Here is a 20,234-nt window from a genome sequence, read left to right as displayed (position 1 = left end):
CATGGCATCAGGTCAAACATGGGCAAGGTAACCTCCTACTGATTACCACCTACCGCCCTCCCTCAGCTGATGAGTTAGTACTCCTCCATGTTGAACACCACTTGGAGGAAGCACTAAGGGTGGCAAGGGCACAAAATGTACTCTGGATGGGGGACTTCAATGTCCATCACCAAGAGTGGCTCGGTGGCACCACCACTGACCGAGCTGGTCGAGTCCTAAAGGACATAGTTGCAAGACTGCGTCTGCGGCAGGTGGTGAGGGAACGAACCAACAAGAGGGAAAAACATACTTGACCTTGTTCTCACCAATCTGCCTGCCACAGTTGCTTCTGTCCATGACAGTATTGTTAGGAGTGACCACCGCACAGTCCTTGTGGAGACGAAGTCCCGCCTTCACATTGAGGATACCGTCCATCGTGTTGTGTGGCACCATCACCGTGCTCAATGGGATAGATTTCGAACAGATCTCGCAATGCAAAACTGGGCATCCATGAGGCGCTGTGGGCCATCAGCAGCAGCAGAATTGTACACAATCACAATCTGTAACCTCCTGGCCCGGCATATCCCCCACTCTACCATTACTATCAAGCCAGGAGACCAACCCTGGTTCAATGAAGAGTGCAGGAGGGCATGCCAGGTACAGCACCAGGCATACCTCAAAATGAGGTGTCAACCTGGTGAAGCTACAACCCAGGACTACTTGCATGCTAAACTGCATAAGCAGCATACAATAGACAGAGCTAAGCGATCCCATAACCAACGGATCAGATCTAAGCTCTGCAGTCCTGCCACATCCAGCCGTGAATGATGGTGGACAATTAAACACCTAACAGGAGGAGGTGGCTCCACAAATATCCCCATCCTCAATGATGGGGGAGCCCAGCACATCAGTGGGAAAGATAAGGCTGAAGCAATTGCAACAATCTTCAGCCAGAAGTGCCGATTTGATGATCCATCTGGGCCTCCTCCTGAAGTCCCCAGCATTATGGATGCTAGACTTCAGCCAATTCGATTCACTCCGCGTGATATCGACTGAAGGCACTGGATACTGCAAAGGCTATGGGTCCTGACAATATTCCGGCAATAGTACTGAAGACCTGTGCTCCAGAACTTGTCGCACCCCTAGCCAAGCTGTTCCAGTACAGCTACAGCACTGGCATCTACCCTGCAATGTGGAAAATTGCCCAGGTATATCATGTACACAAAAAGCAGGACAAGTCCAACCCGGCCAGTTACCGCCCCATCAGTCTACTCTCAATCATCAGCAAAGTGATGGAAGGTGTCATCGACAGTGCCATCAAGCAGCACTTGCTCAGCAATAACGTGCTCAGTGATACTCAGTTTGGGTTCCGACAGGGCCACTCAGCACCTGAGCTCATTGCAGCCTTGGTTCAAACATGGACAAAAGAGCTGAACTCAAGAGGTGAGGTGAGAGTGACTGCCCTTGACATCAAGGCAGCATTTGACCGAGTATGGCATCAAGGAGCCCTAGCAGAACTGGAGTCAATGGAAATCAAGGGGAAAGCTCTCTGCTGGTTAGAGTCATACCTAGCACAAAGGAAGATGGTTGTGGTTGTTGGGGGTCAATTATCTGAGCTCCAGAACATCACTGCAGGAGTTCCTCAGAGTAGTGTCCTAGGCCCAACCATCTTCAGCTGCTTCATCAATGATCTTCCTTCAATCATAAGGTCAGAAGTGGGGATGTTCGCTGATGATTGCACAATGTTCAGCACCATTCTCGACTCCTCAGATACTGAAGCAGTCCGTGTAGGAATACAGCAAGACCTGGACAATATCCAGGCCTGGGCTGATGAGTGGCAAGTAACATTTGCGTCACACAAGTGCCAGGCAATGACCATCTCCAACAAGAGAGAATGTAACCATCTCCCCTTGACATTCAACGGCATTACCATCGCTGAATCCCCCACTATCAACATCCTAGGGGCTACCATTGACCAGAAACTGAACTGGAGTAGCCATATAAATACTGTGGCTACAAGAGCAGGTCAGAGGCTAGGAATCCTGTGGCGAGTAACTCACCTCCTGACTCCCAAAAGCCTATCCACCATCTACAAGGCACAAGTCAGGAGTGTGATGGAATACTCTCCACTTGCCTGGATGGGTGCAGCTCCAACAACACTCAAGAAACCCGACACCATCCAGGACAAAGCAGCCTGCATGATTGGCACCCTATCCACAAACATTCACTCCCTTTACCACCGACACACAGTGGCAGCAGTGTGTACCATCTACAAGATGCACTGCAGCAATGCACCAAGGCTCCTTAGACAGCACCTTCAAACCCACGACCTCTACCACCTCGAAGGAGCAGCAGATGTATGGGAACATCACCACCTGCAAGTTCTCGTCCAAGTCACACATCATCCTGACTTGGAACTATATTGCCATTCCTTCATTGTCACTGGGCCAAAATCCTGGAACTCCCTTCCTAACAGCACTGTGGGTGTACCTAACCCACATGGACTGCAGCGGTTCAAGAAGGCAGCTCACCACCACCTTCTCAAGGGCAATTAGGGATGGGCAATAAATGCTGACATTGCCAGTGACACCCCCATCCCATGAATGAATTTTTAAAAAAATGTATGCTTTTTTAATAGAAGGTTCACTGAACAGTATAGGTATCTTACTGGAGATTACATCAGTACTTCTAAAATGGCTTACTCCAGCTGTTTTACATTGAATTACAACTCTCTTCAGTGACCTCAATGTGTTATATCACCAAACCTAAAGCAAGTAATACCTTTATATTAGATCCTACATTTACACTCCATCAATCCTCACTACTTAGTGAATCAAGATAACATTTTAATCTATCTGTCTCACATACTGTTGACGTACAAGTACTATTCAGTTCTTCTTTGGCCTCCTTATCTCGAGAGACAATGGATAAGTGCCTGGAGGTGGTCAGTGGTTTGTGAAGCAGCGCCTGGAGTGGCTATAAAGGACAATTCTAGAGTGACAGGCTCTTCCACAGGTGCTGCAGAGAAATTTATTTGTCGGGGCTGTTACACAGTTGGCTCTCCCCTTGCACCTCTGTCTTTTTTCCTGCCAACTACTAAGTCTCTTCGACTCGCCACACTTTAGCCCCGTCTTTATGGCTGCCCGCCAGCTCTGGCGAACGCTGGCAACTGACCAACTGACTCCCACGACTTGTGATCAATGTCACAGGATTTCATGTCGCGTTTGCAGACGTCTTTAAAGTGGACACATGGACGACCGGTGGGTCTGATACCAGTGGCGAGCTCGCTGTACAATGTGTCTTTGGGGATCCTGCCATCTTCCATGCGGCTCACATGGCCGAGCCATCTCAAGCACCGTTTACTCAGTAGTGTGTATAAGCTGGGGATGTTGGCCGCCTCGAGGACTTCTGTGTTGGAAATACGGTCCTGCCACCTGATGCCGAGTATTCTCCGGAGGGAGCGAAGATGGAATGAATTGAATCGTCACTCTTGGCTGACATACGTTGTCCAGGCCTCGCTGCCATAGAACAAGGTACTGAGGACACAGGCCTGATACACTCGGACTTTTGTGTTCCGTGTCAGTGCACCATTTTCCCACACTCCCTTGGCCAGTCTGGACATAGCAGTGGAAGCCTTTCCCATGCACTTGTTGATTTCTGCATCTAGAGACAAGTTACTGGTGATAGTTGAGCCTAGGTAGGTGAACTCTTGAACCACTTCCAGAGTGTGGTCACCAATATTGATGGATGGAGCATTTCTGACGTCCTGCCCCATGATGTTCGTTTTCTTGAGGCTGATGGTTAGGCCAAATTCATTGCAGGCAGCCGCAGACCTGGTGATGAGACTCTGCAGGCACTCTTCAGTGTGAGATGTTAAAGCAGCATTGTCAGCAAAGAGGAGTTCCCTGATGAGGACTTTCCGTACTTTGGACTTCGCTGTTAGATGGGCAAGGTTGAACAACCTGCCCCCTGTACAATCCAGTACTGTACACTTAAAGGAGTTAACAACTAACACACTCATCTCAGGACTAAAGTATAATTTGTTCAGATTAATTATCACCCTCAGAATTCTCTTCATCATGTGCCATTTCACGAACCCTGTCTCTTTGCTTTGGCAGTTCAGCCCATAATGATACTTGAGTCACGCTTGCAGTACTTAACAGTTCCTTGGCATTCCTAGGATTCAGTCACCTATTATTTTTGTTTCATTTGGGTGGCACAGTGGTTAACACCGCAGCCTCACAGCTCCAGCGACCCGGGTTCAGTTCTGGGTACTGCCTGTGTGGAGTTAGCAAGTTCTCCCTGTGACCCTGTGGGTTTCTGCCGAGTGTTCTGGTTTCCTCCCACAGCCAAAAGCTTGCAGGTTGATAGGTAAATTGCCCCTAGTGTAGGTAGGTGGTAGGAGAATGGTGGGGATGTGGTAGGGAATATGGGATGAATGTAGGATTAGTATAAATGGGTGGTTGTTGGTTGGCACAGACTCGGTGGGCCAAAGGGCCTGTTTCGGTGCTGTACCTCTAAATAAATCAATTTATGTCTTCTGCTGTAAAGGTGCTGTCATCCTCATTCTGCCTGTCTTCAATCATTCCATTGTTATGACATCTGCGTCCCAGTACCTGGATTATTTCAAAAGATGGTAATCACTGAGTCTTCTTATCTTTCTGTCACCCATGGAATGTCTATTTGTTCCAGAGAGGATGAAGGAAATAACTGATTCCTCCAGGATTTTTTAAGGTAGCTTACATCTGATCCAACTGGATCTCCTTCTCTCAGAACCAAATATCAGTTAGAACCACAACTATATGAGACACCTTAGCACAGGAGGTAGCACAGAAGGCAGTAATTCCAAAGTAGACTCTAATTTCAGTGATATTATGGGTAGGTACAGACAACCCGATAGCATTCCCTATCTGGGTGATCTTAGTGGTTTTGAAGCAATACACCAAGCAGTGAACTATCTTACATCTGCATTAAGAGAATTGAGGTGGTGTTTTTCAGCAGAGGCCTGTGCAGAGCCTGGACAACAGGCAGGGAAGGGCTGCACATTGCTTCACCAACACCTCCCTCAAGGTTACGTTGGAGACAGTGAGGGCACGAAGACAGGTGGTGTTTCCAGAGGACTGGAGAAGGAGGCCAGCCAGCATGATCAAGAAGGCATGGCTGGTGTTAGCTGAGGAAGTCAGCAGCTGAGGTGTCATCATCAGGACCTCAATACAGTGGAAGAAGCACTTCAATTACCTCTTGAGGGCTGAAAAGGTAAATGCCCTGCAATTATCAGCTGCCAGCCATGACCCTCTGACCTCCTTAGTAGGTCGGAATAGGAAGGCAGAAAAGCATACCGTCTGAGCAACACAGATGAATGTCACACAAGGTCCCTTTGTATCCCTTCATATATGCAGACAGCACTCACACTCAGCTCTAAAGTGATGACTTCGCACACCCATTCTGCAGTGAAGACAATCAAATGTCACTGCGCCATATGATCGCGCACTGCACCCCTCATATTCCTAACAATTTTCTTTTTCTCATTGCAGAAGAGAGTGCATAATTCCTGGGAGAGGTGTTGAACAGGGATGGAGTTCCCTTACTGACAATCCTGATGCCAATGGAGGAGGTGGCCCTGGAGGTTGGCAGGGTAGTATCAGGCCAGGCCATTACCAAGGGGGAGATAGGGGTGCAGCAGAGAATGCATGAAAGCATTATGTTGTAATCATGCAATTACTACTGAGCAGCTTCTTCAGTGCTGCTTTTGTATGCATAACTAACCATTCAAAGCTCAGCAACATATTATGGCCTGAGAACAATAGTGCATAGGTGCTTCACGAACTGAAGTCTTCTTTCTACTGCAGGGGTAATGCCAGAGGCGCAGCTGTAATGGCATGAGGAGGCAGTGCAGACCTCAGAGGAAGATCAGCACAGAGGATAGATCGTCACATGGCCTGCTCAATGGTTACCCTGTTTGTCAAATGGCTACAATTGTAGCCCTCATACAGTTATCGAGTTATACAGCACAGAAACAGGCCCTTCAGCCCAACGTGTCTGTGCCGGCCATCAAGCACCTATCTATTGTAATCCCATTTTCCAGCACTTGGCCCGTAGCCTTGTATGCTGTGGCGTTTCAAGTGCTCATCTAAATACTTCTTAAAAATTGTGAGGGTTCCTGCCTCCACCACCCCTTTAGGCAGTGCGTTCCAGATTCCAACCACCCTCTGAGTGAAAAAAAAATTCCTCAAAACCCCTCTAAACCTCCTGCCCCTTATCTTAAATCTATGCCCCCTGGTTATTGACCCCTCCGCTAAAGGAAAATGTTTCTTCCTATCTATCCTATCAATGCCTCTCATAATTTTGTATACCTCAATCAGGTTCCACCTCAGCCTTCTCGGCTGCAAGGAAAACAACCCTAGCCTATCCAGTCTCTCTTCATAGCTGAAATGCTCCAGCCCAGGCAACATCCTGGTGAATCTCCTCTGCACCCTCTCCAGTGCAGTCACATGCTTCCTATAGTGTGATGCCCAGAACTGTACACAGTATTCCAGCTGTGGCCTAACTAGTGTTTTATACAGCACCATCGTAACCTCCCTGCTCTTATATTCTATGCCTCGGCTAATAAAGGGAGGTATCCCATATACCTTCCTACCCATCTTATCTACCTGTGCTGCTGTCTTCAGTGATCTATGGACAAGTACACCAAGGTCCCTCTGACCCTCTGTACTTCCTAGGGTCCTACCATCCATTGTATATTCCCTTGCCATGTTAGTCCTCCCAAAATGCATTACCTCACACTTCTCAAGATTAAATTCCATTTGCCACTGCTCCACCCATCTTACCAGCCCATTTATATCGTCCTGTAATGTAAGACTTTCCTCCTCACTATTTACAACACCACCAATTTTCATGTCATCTGTGAACTTACTGATCATACTTCCTATATTTACGTCTAAATCATTAATGTACATTACAAACAGCAAGGGTCCCAGCACCGATCCCTGCAGTACACCACTGGTCACAGGCTTCGACTCGCAAAAACAACCCTCAACCAACACCCTCTGCCTCCTGCCACTAATTTTGGATCCAGTTTGCCAAATTGCCCTGGATCCCATGGGCTGTTACCTTTTTAACCAATCTCCCTTGCGGGACCTTATCAAAAACCTTGCTGAAGTCCATGTAGACTACATCTTCTGCTTTACACTCATCAACACATCTAGTCACCTCCTTGAAAAATTCACTCAAGTTTGTTGGACATGACCTCCCCCTGACAAAGCCATGCTGACTATCCCTGTTTAATCCCTGCCTCTCCAAGTGGAGATTAATCCTGTCCCTCAGAAGTTTTTCCAATAGTTTCCCAACCACTGATGTTAGACTCACCAGCCTGTAATTACCTGATTTATCCCTGCTACCCTTCTTGAATAATGGTACCACATTCGCTGTCCTCCAATCCTCTGGTACCTCTCCTGTGGCCAGAGAGGATTTGAAAATTTGTGTCAGAGCCCCTACTATCTCCTCCCTTGCCTCACATAACAGCCTGGTATACATTTCACCTGGGACTGCGGATTTATCTACTTTTAAGCTCGCTAAAACAGCTAATACTTCCTCCCTTTCAATGCTAATTTGTTCAAGTATATCATAATCCCCTCCCTGATCTCTACACCTACATCACCCTTCTCCATAGTGAACACAGATGAAAAGTAATCATTTAAAACCTCATCTAAGTCCTCAGGCTCCACACACAGATTGCCTCTTTGGTCCCTAATGGGCCCTACTCTTTCCTTGGGTATCCTCTTGCCCTTCATATACTTATAAAATGCCTTGGGATTTTCCTTTATCTTGCTCTCCAGTGTTTTTCATGCCCCCTCTTCGCTCTCCTAACTTTTTTAAGTATCCCCCTACACTTTCTATACTCCTCTAGAGCCTCTGCTGTTTTCAGCAATCTGAATCTGCCATAAGCCTCCTTTTTTTCCTTATCCAATCCTCTATATCCCTTGACATCTAGGATTCACTAGACTTGTTGGTTCTACCCTTCAATTTTATGGGAACACGTTGGCCCTGAATGCTCACTATTTTCTGTTTGAATGACTCCCACTGGTCTGATGTAGACTGTCCTACAAGTAGCTGCTCCCCCAGTACCATACCTTTTCATGTAGGGCTTTCTACGTGCTGGCTCAAAAAGCTCTCCTGTATACACCTTAAGAATTCTGCACGCTTTCAGCCTTTTGTGCTAAGACTATCCCAGTTGATATTGTAGAAGTTGAAATCCCCTACTATGACTATTAATTTTATACCTTTGAGATTTGCCTATATATCTGCTCCTCTATCTCTCCCTGACTGTTTGGAGGCCTGTAGTACACTGCCAGCCAAGTGATTGCCCCCTTTTTGTTTTTAAGTTCTAACTGTATGGCCTCATTTGAAGAACCTTCCAAGATATCATCCCTCCTTACTGCAGTAATTGCCTCCTTGATCAACAGTGCAATGCCACCTCCTCTTTTACACCCTCCCCTGTCTCGCCTGAAGATTCTATATCCTGGAATATTGATCTGCCATTCCTGCCCTCCCTCAGCCATGTCTCTGTGATATTAATAATATCATATTCCCATGTGTTAATCAATGCCCTCACTTCATCTGCCTTACTAGTTAGACTCCTTGCGTTAAAATAGATGCAATCCAGCCTTGCATTATTCCCTTGTGCCTTAACAGGTCTATATTTGCTCCGCCTTCCAGCCTGACTCATTTTCTCTTCTATATTTAACTGTGCATCACCCCCTACTGTACCTCTACTCTGTATCCCATCCCCCTGTCAAATTAGTTTAAAACCCCCCCAACACTCCAAACAGCACTAGCAAACCTCCCAGCAAGGCTGTTGGTCCGGCTCCGGTTCAGGTGCAACCCGTCCAACTTGTACAGGTCCCACCTATGCCAGAAGCAGACCCAGTGATCCAGGAAACTAAAGCCCTCCCTCCTGCACCATCTCCTCAGCTACGCATTCATCTGCTCTATCCTCCTATTTCTATACTCACTAGCACGCGGCACCGGGAGTAATCCAGAGATTACAACCTTTGAGGTCCTGCTTTTTAATCTGCTACCTAGTTCCCTAAATTCTTGTTGGAGGACCTCATCCCTCTTTTACCTATGTCATTGGTATCAATGTGTACCACGACCTCTGACTGTTCACCCTCCCCCTTCAAAATGTCCTGCAGCCACTCCGTGACATACTTGACCCTAGCATCAGGGGGGCAACATACCGTCCTGGAGTCACATTTGTGGCCACAGGAACGCCTATCTGTACCCCTTATGATAGAATCCCCTATCACTATAGCTCTCCCATTCCTTTTTCCTCCCCTCCTGTGCAGCTGAGCTACCCGTGGTGCCACAGACTTGGCCCTTGCTGCATTCCCCTGAGAAGCTATCTCCCCCAACAGTATCCAAAGCAGAAAATCTGTTAGATAGCGAGATGGACCCAGGGGACTCCTGCACTACCTGTCTAGTTCTTCTACTCAGCCTTGTGGTCACCCATTCCCTTTCTGCTTGAGCAATCTTTATCTGCGGTGTTACCACCTCCCTATACATGCTATCCATGATCATCTCAGAATCGCGAATGCTCCACCGTGTACCCAGCTGCTGTTCCAGATCTGAAACGCGGATTTCGAGTAGCTGCAGCTGAAGACACTTCCCGCACAAGTGTTCATCCTGGACACTGGAATTGTCCCTGACTTCCTATATTGCACAGGAGGAGAACTTCACATTGCTGAGCTGCCCTGCCATGACTTACCCTTAATTTACTCCCTTAAATTACCCAAAAATGAGATTATTTACACTAGGTACCTTGTTTCCCTAAACAAAATCTACCTACTATATTTAAAAAAACACTGTAGACCTTTCCCTTTAATAAAAGTAAAATGCTGCGGATGCTGGAAATCTGAAATAAAAACGAGAAATGCAGAGGTTCAAGAAGGCAGCTCACCATCACCTCCTCAAGGGCAATTAGGGATAGGCAATAAATGCTGGCCTAGCCTGTGATGCCCAAATCCCATGAACGGATAATAAAAAAGAAAAAAACACCCATCTCAATGAGTTACTCCTGTATAGGAAGTAAAAACAAGAAATGCTGGAAATACTCAGCAGGTCTGACAGCATCTGTGGAGAGAGAAGCAGAGTTAACATTTCAGGTCAGTGACTCTTCTTCAGAACTGTAATGGCAAGCCTCTGCCTCTGGCTGACCTCAGCCTTGCTGCTTTCCCCTTTATAGTTCTGAGTGCCTGTCAGATTCAGGCCTCAATCACTTCCCATTGTGCTCTTCCCTCCTTTTAATTAATGAGTTCTAGACTCCTCATGGGTCCTGTGTGCTGCTGGTAAAATACCTTTGCTGTGGGAATATGGCTGGTAATTGTCTCATAAACAAGTTCAATTGGCTTCCTGCCACTGCTGGGCGGGTTGCAGACAGCACATACAAGCCATCCCTCGGAAGAGTGGGAGGAGGAAGGAACACATTGGGAAACCAGCACTCTGCCTTTTTTCCCAATTTTGCTGACTCCCTCCATCATCAAACCTGCCTCAATGAGCCTGGGAAAATTTCCCTTATGATTCTAAGTTCGTACATTTTACATTTCAGCAGAAAAGACAGCAAAGTCAACACATTAATGCACCAGATTTAATTTAATTAGTCATTGGGCTGGATGTAGTCGAATCAATGGGGCTCCGGGCCCCGCGCTAAAAAGGCAAGGGGAATCCCACATCGGCCTTTCAGATTCACCCTCTGCCCCCAGCCCAGCATGGTTCAATGGTGCTCAGGCACGTAAGTGCCTACGCCATGGTGCCTGTCCCTTTAAGCACAGGAATCCTGCCTGCAAGAGCTGCCGGCCAATCAGAGGGCAGGAAGCTCATTAGTATTGGCAATGCCACTGGGAGCCCAGTGCTGAAGCCCCGGTACAGAGGTAAGTGAGGCAGTGTCACCAGGGCCAGTCTGGCAGGCTTGGCGATGGTGGAAGGGAGGGTGGGCTGTGAGGGCAGAGGAGGGGCTGTTACCGGCGGGGTGACCTTTGCTGATGGGGGCCCTCCTTGGGCCACAGATTGACTATGGAGTAGGCCCCCCTCCCGCCCCAGACCACAGGCAGGTCACCTTGTTTTACTGGGCAACCTCCTTATGTGTGGAGGCCCCCCCACTCCTGCAACTGGTTTAATTCCAGCGTCAGTGGGAAGCGGGAAGAGGCCCTTGAGGGTCTCAATTGGCCTCTCAGTGGGAAGGCCATCTTCAGCCTTTCCTGCCTACGGGTTAATCGAGGTGCAATGGGAAAGCGATGGGCACTCCGCCCCCATCTTCTGTCGCAGTTCTATCGGCCCCCACCTCCTAGCCTGTCTCCAGACACTTGAGGGAGGGCCATTAAATTCAGCCCATTAAGTGTATCATACATCCTTATTATTCTATACTTCATCAAGCTCCCTTTACAGAAGGTCAAGATTACAAAGTTCCGCTGCCAGTATGTTAGCAATAGGCATAGGTTAGACAATTGGTGCTGTATGCTGAAGCATTTTTGCTGACCCCGCTCACGTGTGGCTGCATTTCTCACTGTGGGCTGAATTTAGTTAACCTGTCGTGCTTTCCGGTGATGGAACTGGAAGTGCACGCTGTCTCCGCTCATCATGTGTGCGGCAGACCTACCGCAATCATGTGGCATGTGGGCAATTATCATAATGGAGGTGCAGGTCCCATCCCATTACGTGATGGGGTGGGCTCTGTGATGCTGCTTGTGACTCTGGAGCAGGTGCTGGTGCCATATTTAAAGTCCTGAACTGTTTGATGATGACTGATGAACCGTGTGTGGTAATAATTCCTGGAATCCCGCTGCCAGGAGAAGGACGCTGCATTATGGCAGAAACAAGACACATGGTGGCCCCATGGTTTAGCAATGCCTCCCTGGAGATTCTCCTCCAGGCTGCAAGAGAAAGGCATGAGGTCCTCTTCTCCAGTGATGGCAAGAAGACGTTCTCCTGCCTGACCAAGCAAGCCTGGATGGAGATCGCAGAGGAGATAAGCAGCCCTGGGGTCACCCCCCAAGCAAGGGTGCAGTGCAGGAAGAGAGTCAATGACTTGCTTTGTTCTGCCAAGGTGAGTGCTCCATACCTCTCTCCTCTTTGCAGCTTGCATGTGGCTAAATGGCAGGCACTGTGACATGGGGATGGAGGCATCACATAGATGCTGGTAAAGGGGGTTAGGCATCACCACATCCTGCCAGCTGAATGGCTGAATCTCAGCTCCAGGCCACCTTCTTCCACAGCTCACCCTCATTACATCCCCTGAGAGTGGACAGGGGGATAAGCCATGTAGGAAACCCCAACAGGGGTTCTTTCCACTTGCAGGGCAAGTGGACCCATAATAACAGGGAGACCGCAAGGACTGGCAGAGGAATTCCAGATATATGGCCTCTGTTGAAGCTGAGCTAGCAGGGACCCAGGGCGGCTGCTCAATAGCAGATGGTGAGAGGGGTGTCGCTGTGTAAGGGAGTGAGAATTGTCTTCAATGGACATCCAACACACTTCTGGAGATCCACATCATGCATGGCTCGCATGATGAGATCTGCAATGCCAAACCCACACATGTTTGTATTCTCTCATGCAGGTCAGCATCCACAGGATGGGAGACAGCAGTCAACCACTGAGGAGGACAACTACTCAGAGATGCACTGTCACATGACTTTCCTGCAACATGAGGAAAAACGTTTATATGCATTGAGTAGTTAGGATCTGGTACGCACTACCAGATAGAGTGGTGGATGCAGAATCACTAAGAGCTTTCAAAAGGGAATTGATAAATATAAATTGAAGCAGCTAAGATTGCAGGAATATGGGGAAAGAGTTGGGGGTTTGGGAATAACTGGAATGCTAGTCGAAGGAGCTGGCGCACACTTGATGGGCAGAATGGCCTCGTCTTGTGCTTTACTATTCAATGATTCTACTTTAAGTTTGACTCAGAGATGAATATTTACATAAATAGTTCTTTTTATAACAGATTTCTGCAAACTTGTCAAATTTAGAATGCAAATTTACAAACTGACCCACTGGTAAACCAATAATTTGGCTATAGAGTGAGGTGACTTTGCAACAGCTACTCTGTTATCTGACAGTCTCAGTTGAATTAAGCAAAACTGCCTTTTTCAGAATTGCTGCACTGGTGTGGTGATATGTCTGTCATTGATTGATAATATGATGTTGCATGCACTTCGAGACAATGATCTTACCAAGTGATCTCAATACTGCGGTTTCAGTTTGTTCATTAAGTAAATATTAAAAACTTTGTTGTGAAAGGTCCAAGAAATACTCTGTTATAAAATTTCAACACTTAGAGTCCAGTTACAACAGTGAAGTAGTGACTTTATTACGCATAGGGGGAGCCAACGCTGGACAGTCCAAGCGCTTCTCCACCGAGGTCCAAATGAGCACAGTTTATATATGTTTTCATTATCAGTTACAACTTAATGGTATTAAGTAGGCAAAGGCCACAGCACAATGGCCTCCAGTGGGCTGATAATTGCGTTGTTGTACAGTAATTGTAATGCACAGACTTGGTATTGTCCCTCCGAAGACAGTAAAGAATGTGTGTGTATTCTGCAGAAAAGGTTTACGGGGGGTGGGGGGGTGGGGGGGTGGGGGGGGTGCGGGGAGTGAACTGATGAAGTCTGGGACCAACAGACGATGTGACAATGGCCTTCCCCATTTCTTAATTAGATTACCCTGTGCATTGTTTGTGTGTCGCCCATTTCCTAATTGCAAATTTTTTGCTGAGCCCTTTGTGCAATTTTTCATGTAAGGCTATGATTGTCTGTGTATGCTTTGGCACCCTAGCTGCTGGTCCTGACTGGCACTTCAAATAAATCCAAATTTTGCACCTTCAGTCCCCCTTTTTGGTTGCATAACCATTAGGTTAAGATAGCCAATTAATCTACATCCAATGGTTCTGTCATGGCTCTGGAGTACCGACCCGAACAAGCACTATGCGCCATGGCATCACCCGGACCACTCCCCAGGTTTGAAGCTTCCTAATGTCCGAGACTCCCGTCTTTCAGGTGGTGCATGGCCACCAAGACAGGAGGCTGGGGCCCTATTATCAGTGTCCTGTCCCAGCAACCATTGTTGTTCCTTTAACATTATTTTAGTTTAACGTTTAAGGGCTTTCCACTTACACGCGCGACACGCTGCAATTCCCCATACCAATGCTAACACTAGTTGCACTGCGACGGGTACATGAGAGATTATTCTTATCCAGGGTTGTAAATCTACAATCAGCCCCCAGTCCCACATCTGCTCCCACCATGTTGGGGCGCTTAACTGTTCTTCTGTTTCGTTGATTAATTCTTTAAATTCTGCTTGTAACACGTAATACTATTTCATCACCTTTCGCAAGTCATGTTAATCTTGGTCAGACTTTCGGGAAGGTGGTGGATTGGGGCCCACTTCGATTCCTCATACTGCTCAAGGGTATCATGGAGTGTGTCGGGGGCGTTGACTGAGACCTGACCTCTTTGTTGTATGTACACCATTCGTGCACAGAGTCAAAGTGTCATAGAGTTGTACAGCATAGAAACAGGCCCTTCGGCCCACCACGTCGATGCTGACCATAATGCCTATCTATACTAATCCCACCTGCCTGCATTAATTCCATATCCCTCTATGTCTTGCTCATTCAGGTACCTGTCCAGATGCCTCTTAAATGTCGCTACTGTTCCTGCCTCCACCACCTCCTCAGGCAGCTCATTCCAGATACCCACTATTCTTTGTGCGAAAAATTTACCCCTTTGATCCCCTTTAAACCTCCTCCCTTTCACCTTAAATCTATGCCCTCTAGTTTTAGTCACCCCTACCATGGGAAACAGACTCTGGCTATCTACCCTATCTATGCCTCTCATCATTTTATATACCTCTATCATGTCTCCTCTCAGCCTCCTTCACTCCATGGAAAACAGACCCAGCCTATCCAATCTCTCTTTATAACCCAAGCCCTCCAAACCAGGCAACATCCTTGTGAATCTTTTCTGCACCCTCTCTAGCTTAATCACATCTTTCCTGTCGTGTGGTGACCAGAACTGAACACAGTACTCCAAATGCAGCCTAACCAACTGTAACATGACGTCCCAACTCTTGTACTCAGTGCCTTGGCCGATGAAGGCAAGCATGCCATACGCCTTCTTCACCACCCTGCCTACCTGTGTTGCCACTTTCAGGGGACTATGTACTTGCACCTCCAAGGTCTCTCTGCTCAAGAACACTCCCCAGGGCCTTGCCATTCACTGTATATATCCTGCCCTGGTTTAACTTCCCAAAATGCATCACTTCACACTTGTCTGCATTAGATTCCATTTGCCACTCCCTTGCCCACTTTCCCAGTTGATGAATATCCTGTTGTAACCTTAGACAACCTTCTTCACTGTCCACTATACCACCAATTTTGGTGTCAGCTGCAAACTTACTAATCATGCCCCCTACATTCACATCCAAGTCATTAATATATATGACAAACAACAGAGGGTCCAGCACAGATCCCTGTGGCACACCACTGGTCACCGGCCTCCAATCTGAAATACAACCCTCCACTACCACCCTCTGCCTCCTATCACCGAGCCAATTTTGTATCCAATTTGCTAGATCACCCTGGATCCCATGTGTTCGAACCTTCTGGACCAGCCTACCACATGGGACCTTGTCAAAGGCCTTGCTAAAGTCATGTAGACAACGTCCATTGCCCTTCCCTCGTCAGTGCTCTTGGTCACCTCCTCGAAAAACATAATCAAATTCATGAGACATGATTTCCCACGCACAAAGCCATGCTACTATCCCTAATCAGACCATGGCTTTCCAGATGCATATAAATCCTGTCTCTCAGAATCCCTTCTAATAACTTTCCTACCACTGATGTAAGGCTCACCGGCCTGTAGTTCCCTGGCTTATCCCTGCTGCCCTTCTTAAATAAAGGCACAACATTAGCTATCCTGTAGTCTTTCAGTACCTCACCCATGGCTAACGATGATACAAAAATCTCTGCCATGGCCCCAGCAATCTCCTCCCTTGCTTCCCATAGCATCCTAAGATACACCTGGTCAGGCCCTGGGGATTTATCTACCTTAAAGCGCTTCAAAACCTCCAACACCTCCTCCTTTGTAATGTTGATATGCTCCAGGGTATCGGTGTTCCCTCCCTTGAACTCACTAGCTTCCATGACCTTCTCCACGGTAAATACTGACGAGAAATATTCATTTAAGACCTTTTTAGAACATTACAATTAGAACATTACAGCGCAGTACAGGCCCTTCGGCCCTCGATGTTGCGCCGACCATCTGACCTACACTATTCCATTTTCATCCATATGTCTATCCTTTGACCACTTAAATGCCCTTAAAGTTGGCGAGTCTACTACTGTTGCCCATTTCCCATGGCTCCACACATAGATTGCCACACTGATCCTTAAGGGGACCTATTCTCTCCCTTATCTTATCTGCCAAGGAAATCTCATGGCCCCTTTTCGCCCTCCTAATTTCCTTCTTAAGTGTCGTCCTACATCCCCTATACTCCTCGAGGGACTCGCTCAATCCCAGCTGCCTATACCTGATAAATGCCTCCTTCTTTGTCCTGACCAGACCCTGAATGTCCCTCGTCAACCAAGGTTCCCTAAACTTGCCAGCCTTGCCCTTCCATCTTACAGGAACATGCCAGCCCTGAACTCTTCCTATCTCACTTTTAAAAGTCACCCACTTACCAGACGTCCCTTTACCTGTAAACAGCCTCTCCCATTCAACTTTTGAGAGTTCCTGTCTGATGCCATCGAAATTAGCCTTCCCTCAATTTAGGACTTCAACCTGAGGACCAGTCCTATCCTTTTCCATAACTAACTTGAAGCTAATAGAGTTATGGTCACTGGTCCCAAAGTGCTCCCCCACTGATACATCAACCACCTACTCATCCTCATTTCCAAAGAGGAGGTCAAGTGTTGCTCCTTCTCTAGTAGGGCCATCCACATAGTGCTTCAGAAAACTATCCTGGACACACTTAACAAATTCTTCCCCATCTGATCCCTTAGCACAAAGGCAGTCCCAGTCAATATTAGGGAAGTTAAAATCACCTACTATTACAACCCTATAATTCTTACACCTATCTGTGATTTCCCTTCATATATGCTCCTCCACTTCCCTCTGACAATTTGGCGGCCTATAGTATAATCCCATCAAAGTGATCACCCCTTTCTTATTTCTAAGTTTTACCCATATGGCCTCGCTGGACATTCCCCCCAGGATATCCTCACTAAGTACTGCTGTAATGTCCTCCCTAATCAATAGTGCAACTCCCCCTCCTGTCTTATCTATACCTCTGTCACGCCGGAAGGATTGGTACCCCGGAACATTGAGCTGCCAGTCCTGCCCATCCCTCAACCACGGTACCGTAATAGCTATAATATCACAATCTCATGTACCAATCCATGCTCTGAGTTAATCTGCCCTACCTGTAAGGCTTCTTGCATTAAAGTAAATGCAGTTTAGCCTACCAGACCTTCCTCGCTCCCTGTCCTGCCCCTGCCCGGCCTGCCTACAGAACTTGCTTGCTTTAACCTCTACATTTGCCTCAACTATCTCATCTGAGAGACCACTACTTTGGGTCCCACCCCTCTGCAAGACTAGTTTAAACCCTCTCGAGTAGTACTAGCAAACCTCCCCGCAAGGATTTTGGTCCCCCTCCAGTTTAGATGCAACCTGTCCTTCTTGTACAGGTCACCTCTGCACCAGAAGAGATCCCATTGATCCAAGTAGTTGAAACCCTTCCGCCTACACCAGCTCTTCAGCCACGCACTCATTTGCCTTATCCTCCTGTTCCTACCCTCACTAGCATGTGGCACAGGGAGTAATCCTGAGATTACAACCCTAGAGGTCCTGCTTTTTAACCTTCTGCCTAACTCCCTATATTCACTTTGCAGGACCTCATCTCTCTTCCTGCCTATGCCGGTGGTACCAATATGGATCACGGCCTCTGGCTGCTCACCCTCCCCTTTCAGAATGTCCTGCAACTGCTCTGAGACATCCTTGACCCTAGCACCAGGGAGGCAACATACCATCCTGGAATCTCGTTTCACAGAAACGAGAAATGCCACAGAAACGCCTGTCTGCATCCCTTACAATAGAATCCCTTGTCACCATCGTTCTTCCACCCCTTTTCCGCCTCAGCTGTGCAGCAGAGCCCTCCATGGTGCCACGAACTTGGCTGTTGCTGCTTTCCCCCCACAACAGTATCCAAAATGGTATATCTGTTTGAGAGGGGAATGGCCACAGGGGACTCCTGCACTACCTGCCTGTGCCTACTACTCTGTCTGATGGTCACCCATCTCTTTTCTGCCTGTGCAGCCATTACCTGCGGTGTGACCACCTCATTAAGACTATCAGACTATGTCTGATCGTAACTGGGAGCCAGGGTCTAAAGCAGAAGTTGGGGGTGGTGATGTTGCAATGTCGGCTTCCGTACTGGTATGATTCCTCAGTAGTTGTCACACAGTTTTCCCCCTTCCCCTTGTATCCTGAGCGGATGTGATGGTTTTCTCTGTGGGTAATTTGTAGCATGCAACCCTCTGTTCGGTTGTACCCACATTCTTCCCAAACCCCGCCCCCGTTCCGACTGGGTGGGAGCAAATCGTGAGGATTCCTTTTCTCCTACATCCACTCAGTGATACTCTGAGTATGCTCTCGTTCTTGCATATGGCATACATGTCCATGGGGTAATGCTGGAGGGATTCATTGTCTCGGATTAACCCAATGTTCTCCACTTGGTACTAAGGGTTCTGGCCAGTGTCTGCTGTGACTGAGGGGATTGCCAACACCAGACCGATCACATTCGTTTGGTTTGTGGTGCACTTCTGAATTACCGGGTACATCCTGGTCATTCCTTTCAATGTGCAGGCATCAATGACGCCTGGGTTCTTGGCCATCCCCCGCAACCGGGTACTGTTGATCCAGTCTGGTACCTCCCACCTTTGGATCTGGGCCAGATTGTGTCTTAGTTGCCCAATTATCCACTGGCCATAAGTGTGGCACATCTGGCCTTTTTGGGTACTGTCCTCTTGCCGTTCCTCCCTTTTTATTAAGCGATTGGTGGTCTTAGCATGGGTCTCTATAACATGTACGCTTTCCAATAGGGATGCCACATTCTTGCTCCCTAGGGCCGCTGCCGTTTCACTGCCCCTCTCCATTCTTAAGAGCAGCTTTCTTATGATCCTTTTAAGATTAGTAACCTTAGAGTCGATTTGTTGAATATTAAGGGAGTTTACCAGAGAGGTCCCTGTGTTCACCCCTGTCAGTACATTGTTAACTAACCCTCTCTTCTGGCAGTGGAAAGCAGCATGTTCCCTAAATCTAGTGGCGCCCGTGGAATCGGCCACCTAATTAATCACAGCTTTACTTAATAATTTGTATAATCTTCATAGGGACGCTTGATTACTACAATACTCGGCCATTTGTATCCCTGTCAAGTTCACAATTACCGGTACAATTTCATGTTTAAAATTATCACATAATGCTTCACCGCCCGTATACAGTACCAGTCCATTTCGTGGCCCAGGGGTCATGTCCGGGCAAGATAGTCTCTGGGATGTTGTTGTCTCCTGTGATAGTGTGGTGGCGTCGGTCCAAGAGTCCGCCATTGTAGTCAACTCTGCGTGATTAGGTCTTAGGGTCCAATGCTGTGTATCTGTCATTCCCACGTCCTCCTCACCGAGACAGTGACCCAGTTGCTGTGGTTCTGAGGTATAAAGGTAAATTGTAAAAAATCCCTCGCACATTGTACCTGGACCTGTGTCCCTCTTGCACATGTCCAGGGTCCGTCGGAACCATCGCTGATCTGGAAGCATATTGGGCCCTCATTTTTCCATCGGAGTCCATTCTCACATCCGAGCTCTGCCCTAGGCCCTCTTCATCGCTCATTCCAAAGGATAATTGCATAAGCCCGGTGCCACACTTGAAAAGCATCAGAAGGTGTGACAATGGCCTTCCCCATTTCTTAGTTAGGTTATCCTGTGCATTGTTTGTGTGTCACCCATTTCCTAATTGCAAATTTTTTGCTGAGCCCTTTGTACAATTTTTCTAGCTCTCATGTAAGGCTATGATTGTCTGTGTATGCTTTGGCATCCGAGCTGCTGGTCCTGACTGGCACTTCAAATAAATCCAAATTTTGCACCTTCAGTTGAAGGTGTACACAATGATTAAAATATTCTTAAGCACTGTGGAAATGACAGTCCATAC

This window comes from Heterodontus francisci, chromosome 6 (genome assembly GCF_036365525.1).
Source record: "Heterodontus francisci isolate sHetFra1 chromosome 6, sHetFra1.hap1, whole genome shotgun sequence".
NCBI classification, from domain to species: domain Eukaryota; kingdom Metazoa; phylum Chordata; class Chondrichthyes; order Heterodontiformes; family Heterodontidae; genus Heterodontus; species Heterodontus francisci.
The sequence above is the reverse complement of the archived record's forward strand: the minus strand, read 5'-3'. Positions refer to the sequence as shown.